Source organism: Cervus elaphus, chromosome 2, assembly GCF_910594005.1.
Source record: "Cervus elaphus chromosome 2, mCerEla1.1, whole genome shotgun sequence".
Taxonomy (NCBI): Eukaryota; Metazoa; Chordata; class Mammalia; order Artiodactyla; family Cervidae; genus Cervus; species Cervus elaphus.
The window spans coordinates 26866228-26893281 of NC_057816.1; the positions used below are offsets into that span (position 1 = coordinate 26866228).

Here is a 27054-nt window from a genome sequence, read left to right on the forward strand (position 1 = left end):
TGGGAAACCTTGATGGCAGGAGGAGAAAGGGACGACAGAGGATGAGATGTTTGGATGGCATCACTGACTCGATGGACATAGGTTTGAGCAAGCTCCAGGAGTTGGTGATGGACATGGAAGCCTGACATGCTGTGGTCCATGGGGTTGCCGAGTTGGACACAACTGAATGACTAAACTGAACTGCCTCTGTTGGTAACACATATAGCTGTCATGTTCTACTAATTTCTGGTTGATTGCTCTGTTGTTTTGAATAATACTATGAATATAACTTGCTCCACTATATGATTCATTTAAATTCATACCCCCTTGCATGCTTAGTCACTCAGTCATGTCTTATTCTTTGTATCCCTATGGACTGTTGTCCACCAAACTCCTCTGTTCATGGGATTTTTCAGGCAAGAATCCTTGTTGACTTGTCATTTCCTTCTCCAGGTCAGACCTCCTTACTGGTGAATATTTCAAGACCAGTCTTTGGAGTATATTGTGACCACAGGAGGCCTCTTCCTCACTATCTCTTGTCTAGGTTCTCTCTGGTAAACTTGTTGACCTGGGGTTTGGCTTGTTGTTCTTAGGAAGGTATCAGCTTCCTTCTAATTGCTTGCCACCAAAATCTCTCTCTTTATTTTTAAGAATATCCTAAAGCTTGAACTTTTCCACATTCTTTTCTAAATAAGATCAGTTTCTTTGGGGGAGTGCTTCAGTATTCTCTCTTCTTATGACCTGTTGAGGCATGTTTTTCAGTTCAGTTTGAATGAACCTAATATAGGATTTATCCAAGGGATTGCTTATTTCTAAAGTTGGTTCTTTCTTGGGTCTCTAATTAAGGCTCTAGGTATTTGACAAGATCTCTCAACTTTTACTAGACAGAATTTGAATATTTCCTAATCCTATTTAGCTCCAATAAGTGCATCAGGTCATGCTACCCCAATAGTTCTTCTTTGGCTGACTGCTTGGAGTATTACTCCAAAGATTCATGGGGTTCAAAGATTCATGGGGTCCCATATGTAGACTTCCAAATCTTGCTTTGCACAGTTTTTCCTTTAGGGTCACTTTGTCCTCAACTTCTAGTCACCTCTGCTTCCACAAACTCTCTTTTTTGTCCCTTCACTTACAGCAAGAGTATTATGCTTTGCTTGACTTTTCTCATCCTATACCTTTGTCTAAAAAGTGCCTTCAGGCAGAAAGTTGAGACAATTTTAGGAATTGCCTTATTTGTTTTCCTTTTCTGAGGCATAATCTCCCAAGCTGCTCATTCTTGGATTCCTGTAAATCATTGTTTCATATATTTTATACATTTATACATTTATAGTTGTTAATGGTAGAAAGAATAGTAGTATCCACTAAACTCATTTCAAGAAATGGAATTCCTGCCCATTTTCTTTTAACTTTATGTTTTTCTTTTTGATTTGTCGAGCACCTCAAATCACCCCCCCCCCATTCAACTCTGCCATATTAGCTGCTATTTTTCTTTTATGTCATATTGTCCTGTCTTATGATCTTCATATTTTAATTTTTATGTAACTAGTTCTATTAGGTTTTTGTTGTTGTTGTTTCGTCTAAGTAGAGATCAAGCATCGACCTAGTTTCTTTCATGATTTTTTTGGAGCTTCATATTTTCTGTTGTTGTTCTGCTGAGATTAGTTTTGGTATTTTTATAAGATGGTTTTGTATGTCTTTTGTTCTAATTTTCTTCAAATCATTTGTAGAAAAATGTGTGGAATAAATAAATTAATTATATACATGTATATATATATCACTGAAAACTGGTTAAATGTTATCATGAATGTTTTTAGAGTCCATGCATATCAATTCTGTGTCATCAATTTAAGGTCAGTCTTGGGTAAAATGAGATTAAGACAGATCATACTGCATGCTTCATTTTAAAAGATGAAATATGTGTAAAATCAATAAAAATGGAAATGAGGACATAAAGACTGGGACAAGCAGCAGCCCAAATGCATAGTTCTATAAGGCAATGGTTACAATGACTAGACTTGCAGTTAGAAAGAGCTAGAGGAGGAGCCAAGATGGCGGAGGAGTAGGACGGGGAGACCACTTTCTCTCCTACAAATTCATCAAAAGAATAACTGAACGCAGAGCACACTTTGCAAAACAACTTCTGATCGCTAGTTGAGGTCATCAGGCGCCCAGAAAAGCAGCCCATTGTCTTCGAAAGGAGGTAGGACAAAATATAAAAGATAAAAAGTGAGACAAAAGAGCTAAGGACGGAGACCCGTCCCGGGAAGGGAGTCTTAGGCGGCATTGCTTGGAGTAGGGTCCGGGCCTGAGTGCCCTGAGGACAGTCGGAGGGAGCTTCTGTGAGGTGCCAACTTGAACTGTGGGAGACCAAAGGAGAGAGAGTAAATTAACCGGCCTGAACACACTGCCGGCCGTTCGCAGAACAAAGAGACGAGAAAATCCAGAGAAGAGCTCGCAGGCTGCAGACCGGCCCAGCCCCGCCGGAGGCAGGAGGCAGGGGGGAGGGGAAGGTCGCGGCGAGACACAGGGCGCAGGCGGGGACGCGCGCGGGGACTGGGGCTGGGGACGCGGAGGGCGGAAGGCGCACGCACCGGACTGGTGCCTGCGGAAACTGAGACTGGGTCCGTGGAAGGGAGTGGGCGCGCCACACCTGGGGATAGCGCGCCCATCAAGCCCCTCGCTGCCTGGACCGCTCTGACGGGGAAGGCACAGAGAGCAGGCGCAGCTTTTCGCTCCACGCTTTTGTGGAACACCCGAGGGCTGGAACCGCGAGCAGCGCGGGCCGCACTCCATATAAAACAGCCGGGAGCCTGAGCAGCGCAGACGGAGAAAGCGGCGTCAGCCCCTCCCGGCAGCGCCAGCCCGTCCCCGCGGCGCAAGCCCCTCCCTGCCCTGCAGAGCGACGGAACTAGCTACCTGAATAAGAGTCCACCTCTGCCCGCCTGTGTCAGGGCGGAAATGAGGCTCTGAAGAGACCGGCAAACAGAAGCCAAATAAACAAAGGGAACCGCCTCAGAAGGGACTGGTGCAACAGATTAAAATCCCTCTAGAAAACACCAACCACACCGGAAGGGGCTTGTAGATATCGAGAAGTGTAAGCTGGAACGAGGGGCTATCTGAAACTGAGCCGAACCCACACTGACCGCAACAGCTCCAGAGAAATTCCTAGATATAATTTTACTTTTTTCTCTTTTTTTATTTTTTCTTTTTTATTTTTTCTCTTTTATTTTCCTTTAAAATCCCCTATTACTCCCCCATTACTCCTTAACTTTCATTTCCATAGATTTTTACGATTTTTTTAATTAGGGAAAAAAAAAATTTTTTTTTCTTTCTTTTTCCTCTTCTTTTTTTTTCTTTCCTTTTTCTCTTCTATTTTCTATTTTTCTTTTTCTCTTATTTCTTTTAAAGTCCTCTAGTACTCCTCTACTACTCCTTAATTTTCATTTTCAATACACTATAACCTTACAAAAAAGAAGAGAAGCCCTATTTTTAAACCGAAGATTATTCTCTCCCAATCTTGACTCTCTGTTTTCTACCTCAGAACACCTCTATTTCCTCCTTTCCCCTTCTCTTCCCAATCCAGTTCTGTGAATCTTTGTAGGTGACTGGGCTACGGAGAACACTCTGGGAACAGACAGCTGTGTAGATCTGTCTCTCTCCTCTTGAGTCCCCCTTTTTCTCCTCCTGCTCATCTCTATCTCCCTCCTCCCTCTCCTCTTCTTCATGTAACTCTGTGAACCTCTCTGGGTGTCCCTAACGGGGGAGAATCTTTTCGCCATTAACCTAGAAGTTTTCTTATCAGTGCTGTATAGTTGGAGAAGTCCTGAGACTACAGGAAGAATAAAACTAAAATCCAGAGGCAGGAGACTTAAGCCCAAAACCTGAGAACACCAGAAAACTCCTGACTACATGAAACTTTAAGTAATAAGTGACCGTCCAAAAGCCTCCATACCTACACTGAAACCAACCACCACCCAAGAGCCAATAAGTTTTAGAGCAAGACATACCACGCAAATTCTCCAGCAACGCAGTTAGAAAGATCTAGATTTGGCCCTAACACTTTCTGTCTTCTTGAGCTTTATCTCCATTACTTTGAGGTTATGTAAGGTGAAATTGGACAATATAGGTAAACAAATTCCTGACACATCACTGTGATCATTATCCTTGTTGTGATTGTAGTGATGAAAATCATAAAGATAAGATGGAGATGTGGTTTCAATGACATGATTGGGCAAGGGTGAAGGAGTATGATCTGGCCTTTGCTCTCTTTACAATAAAATAAGCAGAATAGTGTGAACTATATGTTCCTAAGCTTGCTTCCATATGTAAATAAGCATGGGTGCATATATGCCTGTGTTAGGTACTTCCCCTAGATTCATCTCTTTCTACTTATGGGTACCATGAGTTGCCATTTAACTCAGTTCCTGGCCTTTGTACGCACGTGCATGCATGCTCAGATGCTCAGTCACTCAGTTGTGTCTGACTCTTTGACCCCATGGACTGTAGCCCGCCAGGCTCCTCTGTCCATGGGGATTCTCCAGGCAAGAATGCTGGAGTGGGTTGCCACGTCCTCTTCCAGGACCCTTTAGAGAGAACCACTAAACTCTGAAGCCCCGAATGGGGTAATCAGGCAGAGGATGGAATGGTGGGGGAGAAAATGGATAGCTGGCAGTGTTTACATGACTACCCCAATCCTAGTGAACAAGTGCTCTGTTTGGCTTTTCTGTTTTTCATAGACACATGTATAAACCAGATCAGACAAAACTGGGTCTTTCTTCCTTTGAGTAAAGGAAACTTGTGTTGAAGATGCACTGAATAGGGATAAGGATCGCAGAATTGAAACTCCCTCTTATCCATTGTGGAGTTCTGTAATTTTAGGCAGGTTTCCTCTCCTGTCCAGTTTCTACTGCTACTATGATATCTAACCCCTGAGGCCAGAGAAAGTCCTGCATATGCATCTGTTTATTCACTTGTAAGGTTTTAATTAGGTCCTTATTGAGTGATTTCTATGTGTGAGGTGCTGTATTTGGTGCTAGAACACAGCTGTGTTACAGACAGAGCTTATCCTTGTCCTTACCCTCGAGGAACTCGTCTAGAGGAACAGACGGATGTTAAACAAGGGAGCGTATGTGTATGTACAGTGACTACTGCAAAGGAGGGGCGCCAGGTGTCATGGGCAGTAAATAGTGTAAGCCAGTGTTTGGCAAACTTCTGTAGAGGGGCAGGTAGTGAGTATTTTAGGCTTTGTAAACCAGTAAGCAAAATGAAATAATTATTCTTATCAAACCACCAATCAGTTGTTTATGTTAATAGGTACAAAAATGAAAAAAAACGCCCTTAAGTCTCATGGGTCTTACAAAAACAGACAGTCTGCTAACCCTTTATTAGGGTCAGGTATATAATATATCATATAGTCTGCTCAGTATTATATCTCTATCCAGTGAGTGTTAATGGTCACTATTTTCTTAAAGGATTTGTGTGAGAGATATATCCCTTTCTGCCTCCACCTATCTCTACTTTATCTCTCTATCTACAGTTATGTCCTCATAGAATTCAAAAGTATGAAATACATGCAGAGCTTAGAATACATTTTGGATATTTTAATTTGGCTGTGTATCTAGTTCGCCTGGGAGAGGATTAACCAGCTCACTAGTTTGTGTTCAATGTTCTAGTGACTGTAGTAGTGTAAGTATCTCTGATTATCTAGATTCTGTGACAGTGGCTGGATGTGCTGTATCTGTGGAGGCCGCTGGGGCAGGAACCTAACAGGTACTGTGGGAACAGAAAGAAGAAGAGAAAAGAACAGCTCTGACACCTTTTGTTCCAGAGCAAGATGAACCAACTTGTTAGTTTTGACTCTGCATTGCTTCACAGGTTAAAAAATAAAATCTATTTGTACTTAATAGAATTAGAGGCATGATATCCTCTGTGAGCGCACTAAGCTATTTACAGAGGCCCCTGAAGAGGAATCTAATTCAATTAGAGAAAGAAAACATTTAATATTTCTTAAAACTCATAATTTTCATGATATTGCAAAATAAAAGAAGCCAAGCTTTATTTTTTAAACTGGCACTTAAACTGTCTGGAACACTTTAAAATGTACTGAATTTTATTCATTCTCCTGTAAGTCGATCCTAGGTTTTCAATTTAAGCATTCCTATAAAAAGTGAAAATGTTAGTCATTTAGTCCTGTCCGACTCTTTGCAACCCCATGGACTGTAGCCCGCCAGGCTCCTGTGTCCATGGAATTCTCCAGGCAAGAATACTGTAGTGGGTAGCCATTCCCTTCTCCAGCAAATCTTTCTGACCCAGGAATCAAATATATGTCTCCAGCATTACAGGCAGATTCTTTACTGTCTGAACAACAGTTTTCAATTTAAGCATTCCTATAAGTACCTCTAAATATTTTTTGGCAGTTACACCAAGAGCTTGAAAAAGACAAAAAATTAAAATGCATTCATTTTTACTTTTAAATATTTCCTTTATTATGCTCTCTCTCCCTTTTGTTCTCTTTCTCCTTTTTATCTCCCTTTTCGCTTAACTATCTCGGGGTCTTACTTTTTCCTGATCATATTTAAACTAAGAAAAAAGCTGTGGGGAAAATGTCAAAGATCTAATTGCAGAGTTGTCAATAGTAACCATGTGACTCAAGCCATAAATCCCTTTGGATTAAACATTACCCTTCATCTGAGTATGGAGTTTCTGATGCCATTTTTTAAAAAAAATCTGCCAATGGAAATTAAAATGTCCCCTTCCCAGGAGGTCTTTTAGAGTGGGATGGATGCTTACTGCCTGTGCACCAACCTGCCTGAAGATAGTCAAATAAAGCCTATGACATAGCTAGGTCCTTTTCTTCCCTAAAAACTTGCATCCACTTATATACCACATTTAGTTAGAAAGTGAAAAGTTGGTCAAGTAGTTATGTTTTGTTTATCATGCCAATCATAGGTTAGAAGAGCAGTTGACTGATAATGTTATGTGTATATTGTGTGTGTGTGCATGTGTGTGTGTGTGTGTGAGTGAGTGTATTGTTTGCCCTCTGGATATTTTGATTAACAAAGTGAAGAAAGAGCCTTTCCATGAAACTCTTGTGATTAAAATAATAACTAATACTATGTACTTGCTATGTTCTAGAGTTTAATTCTTTTACTTATAGGTGTTATCTCATTTTATTTTCTCAATCACCCTATGAAGTAGTTAATTCGTTGTTTTCATTTTCAGAATGATTTCCAAGGCATGGAGAGCCCAAAGTCATACCATTTGTAAGTGGGAGGGCCGGGATTTAAACTCAGTGTGCAAAGCTATACTCTTAAATGCTATACTAGTTCTGTCTTCTTCCTTCACAGGAGTTTCATAATTTGTAGTTCTGTATTTATTTGTGTAAGTCTTTTTTTATAATGTCCGTCTTCTTGCTAGACTATAAGCTCCATGAGTGGAAGATCGCAGCCTTCTGTTCTGTGCTGCGTCACTGGAGCTTAGGATTGTGTCTGGCGTAGAGCAGGAGAGCATAAACAAACACCTGTGGGAAAAATGAATGAGCAATGTGCTACAGACATGGTGTTGTATAGCAGTAGCACTAAAAATAACACTGGTATCCTGCTTTGTAGATTTCAGAGCATTTTGATCACAGTTGCCAAAATCTGCTCCCTTTAGCTCCAGACAGTGGCCAACAGAACTTTAGGGTGTTTCATTGTCCTAATTATGCCAGCTGCCACCATGAATACCAGCTCTGTCCCATCTATACCCTCCTAAATCTCCCAATGAAACATCCACAGAGACTTACCTGCCGAGCCTGTTATCTCTCCCCCACCACCCATCAGTTCCTTCCTGTTTTCATTGGACTTTCTTTCATTTCAAACAAACAAAAAACAAAAGGTTTTTTGTTTGTTTGTTTTTATCATTTGAAGGAATACCATCTAAAAGTCTTTTCTTCTTTTTTTCCAAGTGGTTTTTAACCTGTTTTAATGCTCATAATAGACCACTTTCTGCTTACTGATCAGATATAATTCTCAACATTTTACATGCATTAGCTCTTTTAATTCTCAGATGAAACCTGTGAAGCAGATACATTTATGATTTCTAATTTTTAGATCAGTTCACAGATACAAAGAAAACATAAGCAGTGTATCAGGATTGAGCACCTGATTAGTCTGGTTCCAGAGGGTAGCATCTTAACCCCCACATGACCACATGATAACTTCTATGCCTCTTGCGTGTGTGTGCATGTGTGTGCCGTCACTTCAGTCATGTCTGACTCTTTGCAACCCCATGGACTGTAGCCACCTGGTTCCTCTGTCCATGGGGATTCTCCAGGCAAGAATACTGGAGTGGGTTGCTATTCCCTCCCCCAGGAGATCTTCCCCACCCAGGGACTGAACCAGCACCAACCAGGAAGCCCCTGGCCAGTATTTATTGTGTTGGGTCTGCCCTCTGCTGAGTCCCTTACATTTTTCCTTTAAGATATTCCCCCAATAATGTCAGCAATGTAGATACTACTAATTTCCAAATTTTGCAAAGGAGAAAGCTAAAGCTTATAAAGATGAAAACAATATACCCAAGTTCATGTAGCTAATCAGATCATCAAGCCCAAGGGCAGAGGTGAGAGACTCATATCACTTCCACCCTTGAGCAGAGTTGGCTTCAGTTCTATTTCAGTATTCACTTTTACGACAGTTTATCCCAAGTCTGTTTTAATAGACTTGCAAAATCGACAACTGACATTTATGCAATAATGCATCATGTACATTATTCAGTACATCAAGAAGTCTTCAACATTCTTTAAGGGCGACCTTCTTTTATTATCAAAACTGTAATTGTGATGTCAAATCCTTGGTTTCTGATAAACTTTTTCAGCTTATGGCATAAACTTGCCATGGAATATTAACTGGAAAATGTTTTCATGTATATATTAGTAACAGTAACATTCCCCATATATGTAGCACTTAGAGAAACACCTTTAGTTAATATATACTATCAGCCACGCTTTATGACATACCCTTTTACATATATTATGACATGCCCTTTTACATATATTATATTTTGAATCTCACAGTGACTGTATAGGATAGTTGACCCCCTTGAGGTTTCTGGAGGTCAATGACTTGCCTAAGCTAGAGTCACTGGAGTCAGCAAGGACTCACCGTATAGCACAGGGCACTCTGCTCAGTCTTATGTGGCAGCCTGGATGGGAGGGAGAATGGATACACATATATGTATGGCCAAGTCGCTTTGCTGCTCACCTGAAATTATCATAGCATTGCTAATTGGCGATAGTCCAATAGGAAAAATTTAATTAGAAAGATGGGGGAACTAGGTGTCATTCCCAGGACTGTTAATTCAGAATTTAGAGTCTTTCCAACTTGTTTTTTAGTCTTACTTGGTTCTATCAAAATTTATACATGAAAAATGAAATAGTTTAAGTGATTTCACTGAGATTGTAAAGTTAATAACAGGTAAAAGGCAGCATTAGAATTAGGTCTTTATTCTTCTAATCTGTTGCTTTTGGCACTACACTTACAACATCTCATGCGTGTACACATCATATAGAACATATACACAAACAGATATGAAAATAAAATACTATATAGTTAAACTTTCTTAATTTTATTATCTGTTTTCATTCCTTTACTCTGGTGGCCTTTAAATGTCTAATTGCTGAAGTTATTAAACTCAAGGATTATAGCAAGAAGAAGTTAAATTCCAAAACTCACAAGAGATAAAAGATATTCCTTTTGAAGATCTTATTGATATTCTGAGAGAGTAAGGCTTAAATAAAGAGATTACTGGGTTGAAATTTCAGTATGTGAAAACTTGGAGAGTAATATGCTCAGTTAAACCATATACAATCACTAAAACAGATGTAATGTGAGAAGGGACTCTTACGAAAGTTGTTTCAATGCAAGCTGGGACAAGGTAGGTTGCTAAGGTCTTTTCAATGAAATGGCAGTTTTCAGTGTGCGTGACTTGGAACATTGAGTATAATTTTTCTTAAAAATGGAACTGAAAGGGAAGAGGCTGGGAAAGATGAGTCCATCTGTATAATTTATATCAAAGTAAAGCATGTCTCTGGATCCTTTTTGTTTTTCTCCTATGATTAAAGATAACATTATCACCCCATCCATCACATTTGATGTGTCATTGTATTAATCAGGATAGAAAGACTATGTCATTCTAATAGTAAAACAGACAATCTCAATAGCGTATACTATAAAAGTTTATTTCTTACTCATATAAAGTCTGATGTGCATTGAATCATCCTCCTCCATCTGATGCTATGTGTTTGACATAAGTATAAGATCCCTTATACTTGCAAGTATAAGATCTTCCAAGATCACTGTGACAGCAGAAGGAATGGGTAGACAGGATCCACTGACTCTTACATGGCTCATGTGACTTCTGCTCAGAGCTAAAATTAGTCACAGGACCCTGAGCAACTGCAGCGGAGGCTGAGAAATGTAGAAGAGTAAATGGTTACTTAGTGAATGGTGTCTCTGACCCATTAACTGTGATTTGTCCCCTTCTTTTCTGCCAGCCTGCCTTTTTCTCTCCTAGTTTCTTTCATCCACTGCTTGTCTTCCTTCATCTTTCCTTGGTTCCCCTTCATTCAGGCACTGCTTAACAAATTCTCTCTCTTGTGCAGCGTGCTTGCATGCCCTCACGACTGAGAGCTTCCCAAGTTATGTGCCTACATGCTTCTCTTTCCTCACCCTCATCATGGCCAAGCTACTCTGCCACGTAGTTCTTGAGTTGAGAAGTACAGAAGAGTGAAACATGATTCCTCACCTCCAGTTTCTCACAGTCTTTTGAGAGAGATGTGACATGTAGACAAAGCAATAGTGAAACTGCCCGTGTCATACAGTTTCTAGAGGTAGTGTGTTGTGGGAGTTGATTCACTACTGTTCTGTCCTCAGTAGCATTTGCTAAATGCTAATCAGAGTGTAAGGGCTTCCTAGGTGGCTCAGTGGTAAAGAACCCAGCTGCCAAGCAGGAGACACACAGGTTTGCTCCCTGGTTGGGAAGATGCCCTGGAGAAGGAAATGGCAACCCACCCCAGTATTCTCGCCTGGGAGATCCCATGGACAGGGGAGTCTGGTGGGCTACAGTCCATGGGGTCCCAAAAGAGTCAGACATGACTGAGTACATAACCACCACTACCACCACTCAGAACGCTGTTAAGCAGTCAGATAACTGCAGTCCTCCTGCTTTATAAAGAGCAGTTACAAATTAGAGACATTGGAGGAAACATAAAGTATGTGTGATCACCAATCATACATCCTTTAAATAGGTCTCATTGTGTCAGAGGTTCTCAGACTTTGCTGATTGAATATGGGGTTCTCAGAGTAGCTAAAATGTGCAAGGTTATCTGGTCTGGGCAAGGCCCAAGGTCTAGAGCTATCAAACCTCCTGATAAAGTTATTTACCCCAGAACTTCTGAAGTGGGTGCAGATACTGACTGCTCCTCTATTATAATGAAACTTTACCCCAGATTTATAGTAACAAAGGTACTCTGACTCCTCAGAAAATATCCAACATCATTCATCCCTTGAAAGTCCTGGCATGGACAGTATTGCAAGTAGGAAAGAAGCATTTACTTTCTTAAGTCTAAAGAGAGCTATCCTTGCCACAGGACTTGAAATAGCTCATAAAATTTGAGCAAAAAATGTTAGTAAGGCATAGAAATTAATAATAAAACTCTAAACTGGCAAAGTTTGACAAGATCTTGATTAACTGGGACAGAGATTGTTCTTAAGGTTCCAGGGATGGGCTTTAGGAGGCCTAGGAATCCCATGAAACATTTGTATGTGTTTAGTTATATGAATTTTATGGAGAGGGGTCTACCTGTAAAATAAGAGCCACTCATCTCACCCCCTCCAGTATTCTTTCCTGGGAAATCCCATGGACAGAGGAGCCTGGTGCGCTATATTCCATGGGGTCGCAAAGACTCAGACACCATTTACCTACTGAGTGTGCACATCATTTTAGAGAGGTGGAATCCCCAATTCAAGAGATGCCAAAGATCAAGCAAGTTGTCAGGAATAAATCCACTTTTAGAGCCCTGCTTGTCTTATCCTCAGTGTCATGTGTTGAATTGTATGTGTCCCGTTCTCAACCCCTACCCCCGACTCTGGTGGCTTCAGAGCTTTGAAGGCATAGAGTCTGCCTTCAAAGCAGGAGACCTGGGTTCGATCCCTCGGTCAGGAAGATCCCCTGGAGAAGGGAATTGCTACCCACTCCAGTATTCTTACCTGGAGAATCCCACGGACAGAGGAACCTGGCAGGCTACAGTCCATGGGGTTGCAGAGTTGGACAAGACTGAGCATTTCTCGCCCTATCCAATGCCCTTTTAAGGCTGACACAGTGCCTTAAGAGGCTAACACAGGAGGGTAAAGAAAGTCTCCATAAAACCTAGAGAAGAGATTTTTAGAACTCCTCTCTGGATCCTGTCTGGAGTTACAACTGAACTGGAAGATTTTAAGTCTTGGCACTTACTAGTATGTGTATAGTTAATACCAAAGTCATTAAATTTAAACTTGACCTTCAAAAAAAAAAAAGACTGAACATTTCATTTTAAGCTTTCCCCTGCAATATTATTAAAGTCCTGACTCTCTGTATTTGTGACTGTTACCTTATTTAGTAATAGAGTCTTTGCAGATGTGATCAAGTTAAGATGAGGTCATTGGGGTGGCCCTAATCCAATATGACTTGTTTCCTTATAAAAAGAGGAGAATTCCATGTGAAGACAGGTATGCACAGCAAGATAAGATGCAGACAGAATTGAATTTATGCATCTAGAAGCCATGGAGTGAGAGAATACTTTCTTGTTTCTGTTAAGCCATCAAGTTGGCAATAATTTATTATGGCGGCCCTAGGAAATGAATACACTCACCCATCACTAACTTCCCATACATTGTTATGTTTTTTTTTTATCATGTTTATGTGACTGTTGACGATTATGTTTTGCTGTGTTTTTAAACACATGTTTACTAGACCAATTTTATGTACTTCCCCAGGCACTCTGAGCCCATCTGTCCTCTGGGCCTTGGCTGCTTTCCCTGCTTCCAGCTGGAATAGCTGAGCAATGGCTTCTGTCATTCTCACAATACTGGTATTCCAGCCACCAACCGGAGTGTACTGATTCTCTCACATATCCTGGGGTCTACTGCCAGGCTTTGGGACAACTTCCATCATGCTGGCTCTGGGAGGATCTGCTGCACCTCCCATGTCTAAATCCAACCTGACCAGACCCTAGAAGCTCTGGCTTTTCCAGCACTTTTGTGGAGGTGGAATAACGCCATCTGAAATTACAGGACAGTCAGTGCTCTTTGGAGCAAACTTTGATGAAGAAAAGGCAGGAGTCATAAGGACACAACGTGTGACTTGTTTTCTCTCCTTCTTGAAGTCTGTTCTGAGATGCAGAAGTTTTTTTTTTTTTCTTTTTTTTTTTTTTAATTTTTTTATTAGTTGGAGGCTAATTACTTCACAACATTTCAGTGGGTCTTGTCATACATTGATATGAATCAGCCATAGATTTACACTTATTCCCCGTCCCGATCCCCTCTCCCATCTCCCTCTCCACCCGATTCCTCTGGGTCTTCCCAGTGCACCAGGCCAGAGCACTTGTCTCATGCATCCCACCTGGGCTGGTGATCTGTTTCACCATAGATAGTATACATGCTGTTCTTTTGAAACATCCCACCCTCGCCTTCTCCCACAGAGTTCAAAAGTCTGTTCTGTATTTCTGTGTCTCTTTTTCTGTTTTGCATATAGGGTTATCGTTACCATCTTGCTAAATTCCATATATATGTGTTAGTATGCTGTAATGTTCTTTATCTTTCTGGCTTACTTCACTCTGTATAAGGGGCTCCAGTTTCATCCATCTCATTAGGACTTGTTCAAATGAATTCTTTTTGACGGCTGAGTAAAATTCCATGGTGTATATGTACCACAGCTTCCTTATCCATGCATCTGCTGATGGGCATCTAGGTTGCTTCCATGTCCTGGCTATTATAAACAGTGCTGCGATGAACATTGGGGTGCATGTGTCTCTTTCAGATCTGGTTTCCTCAGTGTGTATGCCCAGAAGTGGGATTGCTGGGTCATATGGCAGTTCTATTTCCAGTTTTTTAAGAAATCTCCACACTGTTTTCCATAGTGGCTGTACTAGTTTGCATTCCCACCAACAGTGTAAGAGGGTTCCCTTTTCTCCACAGCCTCTCCAGCATTTATTGCTTGTAGACTTTTGGATAGCAGCCATCCTGACTGGTGTGTAATGGTACCTCATTGTGGTTTTGATTTGCATTTCTCTAATAATGAGTGATGTTGAGCACCTTTTCATGTGTTTGTTAGCCATCTGTATGTCTTCTTTGGAGAAATGTCTGTTTAGTTCTCTGGCCCATTTTTGGATTGGGTCATTTATTTTTCTGGAATTGAGCTGCAGGAGTTGCTTGTATATTTTTGAGATTAATCCTTTGTCTGTTTCTTCATTTGCTATTATTTTCTCCCAATCTGATGGCTGTCTTTTCACCTTACTTATAGTTTCTTTTGTAGTGCAAAAGCTTTTAAGTTTCATTAGATCCCATTTGTTTAGTTTTGCTTTTATTTCCAATATTCTGGGAGGTGGGTCATAGAGGATCTTGCTGTGATTTATGTCGGAGAGTGTTTTGCCTATGTTCTCCTCTAGGAGTTTTATAGTTTCTGGTCTTACATTTAGATCTTTAATCCATTTTGAGTTTATTTTTGTGTATGGTGTTAGAAAGTGTTCTAGTTTCATTCTTTTGCAAGTGGTTGACCAGTTTTCCCAGCACCACTTGTTAAAGAGGTTGTCTTTTTTCCATTGTATATCCTTGCCTCCTTTGTCAAAGATAAGGTGTCCATAGGTTCGTGGATTTATCTCTGGGCTTTCTATTCTGTTCCATTGGTCTATATTTCTGTCTTTGTGCCAGTACCACACTGTCTTGATGACTGTGGCTTTGTAGTAGAGTCTGAAGTCAGGCAGGTTGATTCCTCCAGTTCCTTTCTTCTTTTTCAAGATTACTTTGGCTATTCGAGGTTTTTTGTATTTCCATACAAATTGTGAAATTCTTTGGTCTAGTTCTGTGAAAAATACCGTTGGTAGCTTGATAGGGATTGCATTGAATCTATAGATTGCTTTGGGTAGAATAGCCATTTTGACAATATTGATTCTTCCAATCCATGAGCATGGTATGTTTCTCCATCTGTTTGTGTCCTCTTTGATTTCTTTCATCAGTGTTTTATAGTTTTCTATGTATAGGTCTTTTGTTTCTTTAGGTAGATATACTCCTAAGTATTTTATTCTTTTTGTTGCAATGGTGAATGGTATTGTTTCCTTAATTTCTCTTTCTGTTTTTTCGTTGTTAGTATATAGGAATGCAAGGGATTTCTGTGTGTTAATTTTATATCCTGCAACTTCACTATATTCATTGATTAGTTCTAGTAATTTTCTGGTAGAGTCTTTAGGGTTTTCTATATAGAGGATCATGTCATCTGCAAACAGTGAGAGTTTCACTTCTTTTCCTATCTGGATTCCTTTTACTTCTTTTTCTGCTCTGATTGCTGTGGCCAAAACTTCCAACACTATGTTGAACAGTAGTGGTGAGAGTGGGCACCCTTGTCTTGTTCCTGATTTCAGGGGAAATGCTTTCAATTTTTCACCATTGAGGGTGATGCTTGCTGTGGGTTTGTCATATATAGCTTTTATTATGTTGAGGTATGTTCCTTCTATTCCTGCTTTTTGGAGAGTTTTAATCATAAATGAGTGTTGAATTTTGTCAAAGGCTTTCTCTGAGATGCAGAAGTTTTATAATGGCTTTTCCGAGGCATCCCGTGTCACCAAGAAACCATTTCCATCATTACAATGTTGTTTTGTTTTACCTACTATAAAGGAGAGACTGTGATGTGTCCTAATCTGGAAGTTCTTCAAATCCTGTCTTTTCAGGGTTTTGTGGAAGCTTCATTTTGCAGGCATTGTTGATTAAAATATTAGCCATTGGTGACTGAACTCAACCTCCAGCCCCTTTTCCCTCCATGGAGATGGAAGATGGGGGCAGGGCTGAAAGTTCCAACCAGCTAATCATGTGGTTGGTTCCTTTGGCCACCAGTCCCATTGTTAGTGCTTGTCAGAAGTCGCCTCATTAACATAAACAGGTGTAGTTGGAAGGGATTTATTATGAATAACGAAAGATATCCACTTTACCTTCATACTGTGGAACTGGGACAAAACTAATTTTTTTTGAAGATGCCCCAGCACTTTCCTCATGGTCCAGTGACTAAGATTCCATGCTGCTTATGCAGGGTGCCAGGGTTAGATCCCCGGTCAGGGAGTTGGATCCCACATGTGGCAACTAAGACCCAGAGCGGTCAAATAAATAAATATGCTGTGCTTAGTCGTTCAGTCATATCTGACTCTTTGTGACCCCATGGACTGTAGCCCGCCAGGCTCCTCTGTCCATGGGATTCTCCAGGCAAGAATACTGGAGTGGGTTGCCATGCCCTCCTCCAGGGGATCTTCCCAGGCCAGGGATTGAACCCAGGCCTCTTGCATTGCAGACTGATTCTTTACCGTCTAAGCCACCAGGGAACCCCAATACACAAATGAAATAATTTAAAAGACAGATGCCCCTACAACTCTTACATAAGGAATTATAAGAGTTTTAGGAGCTGTGTACTAGGAATTGTGGATGAAGGCTAAAAATATATATTTTTTATTATATCACAGTATCATACCTACTGTTATGGGTTGAACTATGTTCCCACAAAATTCATATGATGAAATCCTAACCTCTAGTATCTCAGAACATCACCTCATTTAGAAATTTAGGGCTGCAGATATAATTAAGATAAGGTCATAGTGAAATGGGGAGAGCCTCTAATCCATTGTGACTGGTGTCCCTATTAAAAGGGGAAATTTGAACACACACACACACACCACATGAAGGTGAACACAGAGATCAAGGTGATATTTCTGAAAGACAAGGAAGGGCAGAGGTAGCCAGCAAACCACCTGAAGCTAGGAGAGAAGAGCATAGAACAGATTCTCCTTCATGGAACAAGCAGTTCTTGGGGGGAACCAACCCTACCAACACCTTGGTCTTGGACTTCTAGTCTCTAAACTGTGAGAGAGTAAAGTTTCATTGTAGAAGCCACCCAGTTGGTGGTAATTTGTTAGGGCAGGGCTAGCAAACAGGCGTGACTACTTCTTGTTGTCTCTCCTTCCCTCTTTGTCTCTCTTTCCCTCTTGCTTTCATTGGATTGCATCAACTCCCCCACCATTCCCTCATAAACATTCAAACTTGTCCCAGGCTCTGGTTTTCCATAAAGGCTGAGGTTCATGGGGTCACAAAGAGTTGGACATGACTGAGCTACTGAACTGAACTGAACTGAAGCTAATATATGAAGAAGGGAATGGCAATCCACTCCCGTATTCTTGCCTAGAGAATCTTTTGGACAGAGGAGCCTGATGGTCTACAATCCACAGGGTCGCAAAGAATCGGACACAACTGAAGCAAGCTAATACACCTTTTACTCCCATTCTGCCTTTGATATGTATGATTATCCCTGAATTGGGCACTGAATGAGGGAGGGAGAAGAGATGTATCAATTTCTTAGAAAAACTCACAGTTTATAGCAAGATCTATGTAATTTGTAAAGCACTAGAAATCAGCCAGGGCAGAATATAGTATGTTATACATTTACATAATGACAGACTTCAGAAAAGGGAGTCACTTCTTAAGCTTCTAGAACTGCAAAATAAACTATTAACTATAGAGGACTCTATTTTATCTGTGTGGTTTCCTAGCATTGTCAAAAGCACAAATTTTTATTTTGTATCTTCTGTACATATTTTTGGAGCTTCCCAGGTGGCGCTAGTGGTAAAGAACTTGCCTGCCAATGCAGGAGACATAAGAGATGCGGGTTCAATCCCTGGTTCAGGAAGATCCCCTAGAGATGGGCATGGCAACCCACTCCAGTATTCTTGACTGGAGAATCCCATGGACAGAAGAGCCTGGTGGACTACTGTCCTTGTGGTCGCACTGAGTCAGAGACTACTGAAGCGCATGCACAGCCACATACATATTTTTGAGTTCTCATAAAATTTTTGAGTTTACTTTAGCAAACATCAATTCAAATCTAGCAGCACCCCCACAGTAGGAAGGGCTTTTGTAGAGCAGATCTGGAAACAAAGCTAGGAGGTCATCTGCTTGGCTGTAGCTTACGAGCTTGCCTTCTTTGGGAAACACTAGTTGGTCGGCTGTGATTGGTTCATCTTAAGTTTAGTTTTTTTTTTTTTTTTTAGATTTCTTAACCTTGAGACATTTATAGGAATTGACACTGGCTTACATTTTATTTGCTTACATAGGATCCTGTTGCATTAGAGTCAGCTCAGCCTAATGGCTTCCTTGTATAATTACTTTAGTACTTGACATATGTAATCTGTTCAGGTTTGGAGGAGAGAGCAGCAAACATCATATGGAGTTTAGAGCTTCAGATAAGAAACATGTGTACTGAGTAACACTTTTGTTTTTTCAAGAAGAAACCAATTGAGAGCTCATTTATTATTGTTCTGAGTTCCCAAATATCTTCATAGTTAGAAAGCCATGTGAGCTCGTTTATATATATAAATGATCGAAATATGGAATTGATTCAAGCTCTCTGATTTTTGCTTCCAAACCAAACTCTTACTATATGAGGGAGATGTGTATAGCAGCACCATGCATTATAACCTCTGTGATACCAAGGCCAGGTCTGAACTGTCTTTATTGGGTTCTGAATACCTGAAAAATGCTTGGGTGAGAGAAGGTATGTAGAATCATCTGTTAAATGACAAAGCTCTCAGTTATGTGTGAATTTAATAAGGGTAATTTCTCAGGACAGTCCCATAAGTGAAGACATCAAATCTGTTAAGCACTTGTCGTATCCCAGATTCTCTACTCATCACGTTACACAATATCTAGAGGCTTGTTGTTGTTTAGTTGCTAAGTCACACTGACTCTTTGGCGATGCCATGGACTAGGGAGACTCCTTTATTTTAACATGGCTATAATAGTGTTTGTTTGTTTCTGGCAATAGAAAGAATCGAGAAATAGCGTGTGAAGAAGTTGGCACTGTGTCTGACATAGAGCACATTTGTAGTCACCTTTCTCTTCTTTTAAGCAGCTGTTGTTACCTTTTTCTTCTTTCCTCTATTGTATTCAGTATCCTTGCAACATGTCTCAGAGAGATTTTCTATGTGTTGAAAAAGCTTGTCAGAGATGTTGGCTATGGTTGACATCATTTTTAAGGAAATTGCTCAGTGACACCCATCTTCCTCTTCATTGGTCTGCTTCCCTTAATACTGAATGAGTTTCACCACAACCACAGCCTACACCTCTATTATCTACCACTTGTGCTATTGCATTGCTTCTAACAGTTTTTAATTTTGTCTCTCACAATTCAAAATCCTCTTTCCTCTAAGAGAGATCCAGTCAAATACAAATTTGACTATTCCTTCCCTTGTTTAATCCTTTCAGTAGTCTGGAGTATCCTGCAGACAAAGCCTGGGCCCCCCCAGCATGACAAAGAAGACACTTCATAATCAGGCTCATAACTTCCTCTTGAAACTCACATAGTTCAGCTCCTCGTATGGAGATTGTGTTTCCATAACCATGAATGATCTTCTTGTTCCACAAATTTGTGCTTTTGCTTAGCAGGCACTTCTGTGTGGCCTTCACCTCTTTTCTTACCTTCCTTTACCTCACTCATTCGTTCTTTCAGAGACAGCTCACACAGTTTTGCTTGGCGATCTAAGGAAAGTGTAGGTATTTTTTTCTTTTTCTGATCACGATGTGTTCTGATTATTAGGAATTTAGGGTGTTACACTCAGATTGCCCTTTAGTACCTATTTCTCCCACAATAGTCTAGTCCATAGGTCAGCAAACATTTTTAGTAAAGAGAGGAGTAGTAGATATTTTAGTTTTCTGGGGCATATAGTCTCCATCATATCTATTCAACTGTGCCATTGTAGCATAAAAGCAGGCAAAGAAAATATGGAAATTAATGAGTTTGATTGTGTTCCTATATAACCTTACTCACAAAAATAGGTAGCAGACTAGATTGACCTGTGAGTTGCCATTGGTCAATTCTTGATCATGGAAATCACAATCATGTCTTATGTTTCTTATCATCTTCCAGCACCCAGTTTGGTGCCTGGGGATCAAGGGGCTGTTCAATACATGTTAACTGGACTATGTGTGCGTTGGCTCCTCCAAACCATCACATGCCAAGTGCTGCTTCTTGTCTTTCTTTGAAGCACAATCAGGTTTCTGTTAAACATTTTCAATTTTGTATCCAGCAGGTTTGCCTCATTTGAGGACGAGAAGAGAGTCAGTACTTCTGAAATTAACAGATCACACTCTAATAAGGAGATCCGTGCATCCTATCTGAGACTCTAAGTCTTCTTGCTAATTTTCTCAGGTATCCCATTGCCCTTGGCTCTTTCAGCTCTCCTTGAAACCAGCCATGGTGCTGTCTGTGACCTGTTTATTGAAAGCTATGTAACTAAGTACAGTAATAGAATTTTTCAATCAATACCCAATTGTGGCAGAAGCCTGTGGAGAGATTTCAGGGCAGCTGTAACATGCTGAGAAAACTTGGTGTCACTAAGAAATCAAGCAGTAGAGAGCAGTATTAATTGAGTTCCATCAATCACACCTGTGGGCACTGGACCTGAAATTGGATATAGAAGCTAGAGGATTGTATGATGTGTATTTGGTTGTGTAAACCCATACAACAAACTCATCTGAACTCTCCTGATGACATTCAGCTGGTCTGGGCCACTCATAATGCTTGTCTTTTCTTTCCCTCCCGGGTTCAAAAACTTAGCGATCTCCTCTGTACCTAACACAAAAGCAAGAACAGTGGCACCTAATAGTAACCCTGGGAGAGTTGGTACCAGGTGGGAATAGAGCCTAGTAGAGACTTGGAAGTCAAAGGACTCAGAATTCAAATTCCACTTGTTCCACCCACTCTGTATTTTAATGTGATGGCTCAAGACCCAGGTTTCATCCATGGGGAGGGAGGATCCCCTGGAGAAGGGAATGGTAACTCACTCCAATATTCTTGCGTGGGAAATCCCATGGACAGAGGAGCCTGGTGGGCTACCATCCAAAGGATCACAAAGAGTCAGAGATGACTGAGTGACTATCACTTCCCTTCACTTCAGGTTACATCCAGAGCTTTAGTTTTCCTACCTTTTCAATGGGGATAAAACCTGCCTGCCTGCCTCATCACAGTGTCTCAGTGTATTTCACGGCAATTTTTGGCTGTGAAAATTCTATGCAATGATAGTTGTTGTATTATGAACACCTCAATTATTCTGCTTCTCCAGGGAATGATATGTCAACCTGAAGTGAATTTTCCTTGTAATTTAATCTGTTAAGTACCAGGAGTTTAATTTTAACAAATTTTATGGAATTCTTTCTCAAAGAATGCACAGCAAACTAACTGCTTTATTAAAGCAAATAGTCAATGCAAATTTAACCCATGTGTTGTTCAGAATTAACACTGGAAATTTTGCTTCTGTTAGTAGTATTATAACTGTAGGTGCTGCTGGCTATGGAACTGACATGTGATTGGGCCCATTCTTCAGAAACAATACGGTTCTTGCCTTCTGGAAAAATCCCAATGACTTTACTAAACTCAACTATTGCCTCTTTTCCAAAAAGGGAAAATGCATATTTGGAGAATTACTGAAATCTTGTTGTAGTTGGAAGGAACATTTAACACAATGGAGTTTGATCTCTTCTTAGAAAGAAGTGAAATGAGATCCCAAAGTTTTAATGACCTCATGATCACACAGAAAATGACTATCAAAGCCCACACCCAGCCCTGATCTCCTGACAACATTAAGAAGAGTGGACATTTGCATAGAACTTTACAATTTCCAAAGTGTTGGCATATCTGTGTCTTATTTGGACATCTTGAAAATCCTGTGGAGTTGACAGAGTAGGGGGTTATTCTCTCTATTTCCAGTGTGTTAAATGACTTTTGTAAGGCCACCCAATCTGGTTGGGAAGAGATGCTCAGGACCTATCTCCTGACCACAGGTCATTCATTCTAGGCCATCGTATTTCACGCCCCTACACTGTGCCTGGTCTGCTAAAACATGCTGTATCAGTGTTGCATGGCATCTGGGGCAGGGTGGCTTTGCTGTCTACTCTATATTATCTTTCTGAAAAAGAAGATGTCTTCTCCCCTTGAGTTCTTCCAGCTTCAGAGCCCTTTCTTCAGTGTGGCTGTTGGTGTGATCTGAATTTTTCATGCACATAAAACCTTAGCTGTGAGATCTGTACCACTTGTAGTTGCAGTCACAAGCAGCTTCACATCATATCGGCTTTCACCCACTTGAACTCTCATTCTTCTTCTGTCTCCAGCCTCATCTCCTGCCCCTTTTTATTATCATTTTCAGTTCTACCCATGCTGAATTAATTGATGTTCCCAAAATAGGGAAGCTTATTTTTCTCCTGTATTAGTTAAAAAAAAAAAAAGATGTAAGTGATGCAATGTCAATTCAAACTAGCTCAAGCACACCATGGATTATTGGCTCCTGAAACTAGCAATCCAGGGGTAGATCAGGCACTTCTGGACTACTGTCCAAATTAGTTTGAGGAAGACATCTCTCTTTTCCCATTCTTTGAGTCTGATTTTTTCTGTGGTACCTTTCTTTCTTAGGAAGGTTCTCTCACATGCAAGGAGAGATGACCTCTGGCAGTTCCAGACTCATGTTAGCTAAGCAGTTCCATCCGAATGAGAATACTTCCTGCCACCTAAAACACTATGATGCCCTCAAGAAAAGGGTCTTTTGAGTTGGCTTAATCCCAAGAGGTTGCTACTGGGATCTCTAGGGGACTTGGGGTCTGAGAGACTAGAACCCCCTCAATATCCTCTCTCCATATGCTCGTTTCATTTCACGTTGAGAAATGTCCTAACTCCTCAGCTCTCTGCTTTTACTCTCTGACGTGGCTTCTGTGGCTGAGGACAAGCTCTACTTCTCTTTTTTCCAAGTCTTTTCTATATATTGCTTCTCAGGTTCTCAGATTTTTTTATCCAGTGATCATCAATTCCTTTTTTCCCCCTTATTTTAGATACAAAGAACACTTTTGAAAATCTCATTCACTTCTTCTGGTTTCCTAGATGTTTTCTCTCATGCTTACTGTTTTGACTCTGTTCTTCACTCCAGTAATTTCTTGGAAATAACTTTCAGATATGGTATCATTCTGGATGTTGAAGGCTTCTGATTCTTCTTTTGAAAAATAGTAAATGGAAAAGAACATCACCATGAATGGCGAGTGAAGGAAGAGGAAATTATTTAACTATTGAGATGGGTTTTGTTTAAAACTTCTAAAGCTGCTAGTATATTTCTTATGTTTAAGAATTTTTCTTCTCCACTGCCCAGTGTATAGATATATAATTTCATTTATACTATATATTCTGTCATGTTGAAGGAGAAAATATAAATTTGTAAAAGCACTTGTAAAAGGCCAACATTAGATACCTGAGTATCTTCTCCAATGATAATAGGAAGTTTAAACTGCCTGGTGACACTCGGCTAAATCTTTTATTGATTTTAGAAGTTCTACTCTGTGATTTGTAATTGGTTTATTCAATAAGGAGTGATTGATTATTATGTACCAAGACCTGTGTGTGGAACTGGAGAAAGAGAGATGAAAGACATGATGTGCATGCTCAAAAAACTTAAATCTCTTAGCTTGGACAGACCAGTAAGAAGACAGTTGAGGGAGAGTATGGTAAGCAATGAAATGTCTCTGGAGGAATGCAGGAGGGGCCTGAGAATGGGTTAAGTAGTGCCTCCTCCACACATATATATGACTGTGTCCTAACCCTCAATACCTGTAAATGTGACCCTATTTGCAAATAGGGTCTTGCAGATTTGGTTAAAGATCTTTAGGTTATATCATCCTGGATTTTGGACAGACCCTAAATCTAATGACTGGTGTCATTATCAGAGAAATGAGAGGGAGAATGGACACCTAGCCTCATGTGGTAGGCCCCAAAAGCTGAAGGCAGAGATTGAATTTAGGAAGTTTCTGGGCCAAGGAATGCAAGGAATTATTGGAAGCCACTGGGTCCTGGGAGAAAGGCATGGAACATATCCCCCCCCACAGCCTCCAAAAGGAACCAACCCTGCAGACACCTTGATTTCAGACTGTGAGGGAATAATATTTATGTTTGTTTTAACAAACCAAGTCAGTGGGGATCCGTTATGTAGGAAACAAATACAGATCTTTAACCTAGGCTGCTTCTCTTGTAGCTCAGCTGGTAAAGAATCCACCTGCAATGCAAGAGACCCTGGTTCGATTCCTAGGTCAGGAAGATCCCCTGGAGAAGGATAGGCTACCCACTCCAGTATTCTTGGGCTTCCCTGGTGGTTTAGACAGTAAAGAATCCGCCTGTAATGTGGGAGACCTAGGTTCTATCCCTGGGTTGGGAAGAACCCGTGGAGAAGGGAACGGCTACCCACTCCAATATTCTGGCCTGGAGAATTCCTTGGAATGTATAATCCATGGGGTCACAAAGAGTCGGACACGACTGAGCGACTTTCACTGTCACTTTACTTGCAACCTAGACTACAGGCCTGGGATGGAAGAGGGTCATCCATCATGAAATATTTCCTAGGTCAGGAGATGTTTCAGTTGCTATTTGGAGGTCACGTAGGAGTTACCCAATTTACCAACAGGGGGAAGAATTCCAGGCAGAAAAAATATATGTAAGCATTAATCCATTTTATTGCCAGGAAAAAAAAAAAAAAAAAGCCTCCCTAATTGATAACTCTGTAGAAGAAGGAGAAGACACATGTTACTTACCCATTTTGTGTCCCTTGGACAGAGATCTTGCCGCTGCTCTGTAAACTCTTCCTGGTCCATGGGTTATTAGAAGAGCTGGTGACTCCTTTCATGCCTCCACTTCTATCACACTGGTTTAGGGGACTGCAAGTTTCTCATCTGAATTACCGTAATAGCTTTATAACTAGTCTGTCTGCTTTCATTATTACTTGTTCCACCCTGTGGTCTATTTTCCTCAACACAACAGCAAGAAAGATCCTGTTAAAACCTAAATGACATTATGTTACCCTGTAGCACAAAGCATTCCAGCAGCTGTTTCATTCAGAGCCAAAAAATCAAAGTCCTTAAGTGTCCTAAAGCCCCTAGGAGAACTAAGATGCTGTGAACTTTCTGTTGTCATCTCCTATGTCTCAGCCCCTGCCTCACCTGGCTTCCTCGCAGCTCCTGAGTTTGCTGGGTAAGGTCCCGTGCCAGGGCCTTGGCACTGAGCTGTTCCTTTTCCCAGGACACCCATCACCCCAGTGTCTGCCTGCTCTGCCCTCTCTCATCCTTTGTGTGTCTGTTCAAATGCCAATTTCTTAGACCTTTATTACTACCCTCCATAAATAGTAACCCGCTCCTAATACTTATCTCCCTTACTCTTGTTTAGTTTTCCCCATAACACTTATTATCTGAATTTTTGTACTTGTTTGTTTCCCCCCACTGAAAGATTTGTTCAGTTGCTAAGTCATGTCTGACTCTTTGCACCACCATAGACTGCAGCATGCCAGGCTCCTCTGTGCTTCACTTTCTACCGGACTTTGTTCAGATTCAAGTCCACTGAGTCAGAGATGCTATCTAAACATCTCCTCTTCTGCTGCCCCCTTCTCCTCCTGCCCTCAATCTTTCCCAGCATCAGGGTCTTTTCCAATGACTTGGCTCTTTGCATCAGGTGGCCAAAGTATTGGAGCTTCAGCTTCAGCATCAGTCCTTCCAATGGTTATCCAGGATTGATTTTCTTTAGGACAAACTGTTTTGATCTTCTTGCAGTCCAAGGGACTCTGAAGAGATAAGCCTCATAAAACCAGAGACATTATCTGCTCTGATCACTATTATATGTTAACTGCCTACCAGAGCACTTGGTGCACAGTAAGATTTCAATTGCTAGTTTTTGAATGCTTATATCACCAATTCTTAGATTTTTTTTTTACTGTGAACTTTATAAAGGAAATAATATTTGAGAATTTCAGAGTCCACGCTTTAATAAATGTCAAGTGTGATATTATAGAAAAGAGATGACTAAGGCTTGCAGTGGGTTCTGATATTCATTCCACCTTCCTTCTCACTGAGAAGTCAAATCAGCAAACAATTGGAGGTGATCCTCAATTGATGTGGTTTTAATAATATATCTGATCCACTCTCGGTCTGGTTCAGTGGTGTTATCTCTCATGCGATTTTGTTCCAAGTACTTTTTTTTTCTTTTTTAACCTGAGCTCCCTTTTTACTTCTTACTCTTATCCAAGGAAAGAATTTGGTCCTTGAGGCCCACATGTTATCAAATGGCTTCTCAGGGAGGCTCTGCTTCTCTCCTGTGAACTTTGCAAATGCAGGCTGAGTGTCAGATGCCCTGTGTTGTCTTTCTGTCCCTCTCACCTGGGTTCTCTTTACCTGCCATTTCCTTTCTGGGATCATAGTGCACTGTTCAGATTGAACAGTTTCTGCACACTGTGGGTATGGGGGAGATGTTGAAAAGTTCTCAGGATAAGTGGATTCCCTTCCAGCTAAGAGTCTGAGCTGAGAGCAACTGCTGAGCTGGGCAGAAAGTTGGGCATCATGAAAACTCCTTTGTAACACCCTCAGGAAATAGTAGCCACAGCTTCTTGGCTTAATCCCTTTATGACCAGCATCATGTGGGCTAACCAGATGGCTGCAGAACCAAGTTCAGCATGTGTGGGGAACTGCACCTAGTGCGGGGTAAGGCAGCTGGTAAAAGTGGCAAGGGACAGATCTGGAGAGGAAGGCAACGCATCAGGCTCTGTGCCGCTTACTTTCGTGTACATCCTGTCAGTTGTCTGACACAGACTTGAAGAAGAGGTGTTTATGTCTTCATTTCACAAGTAGGCACACAGAGGCTCAGAGAAGGTGACTAATTTGGCTGAAGGTCACACAGCTGCTGGTTTAATCCAGGTTTCTCTGGTTCTTGGGACTGTGTTCTTTTTACCTGTACCATTCTGCCTAT

The 27054-nt window shown here is 40.9% G+C and overlaps 1 protein-coding gene and 1 non-coding gene across 3 annotated transcripts in view; both read left to right on the plus strand.

The window, feature by feature from the left end:
• The window catches only part of NELL1 (neural EGFL like 1), a 1027621-nt gene that overhangs the window by 730893 nt on the left and 269674 nt on the right, over window positions 1-27054 (plus strand). The window lies entirely within an intron of this gene.
• Window positions 12315-12437, plus strand: LOC122677489. The gene has a single exon (XR_006335807.1). It is a non-coding gene; the product is annotated as a small nucleolar RNA SNORA26 (small nucleolar RNA).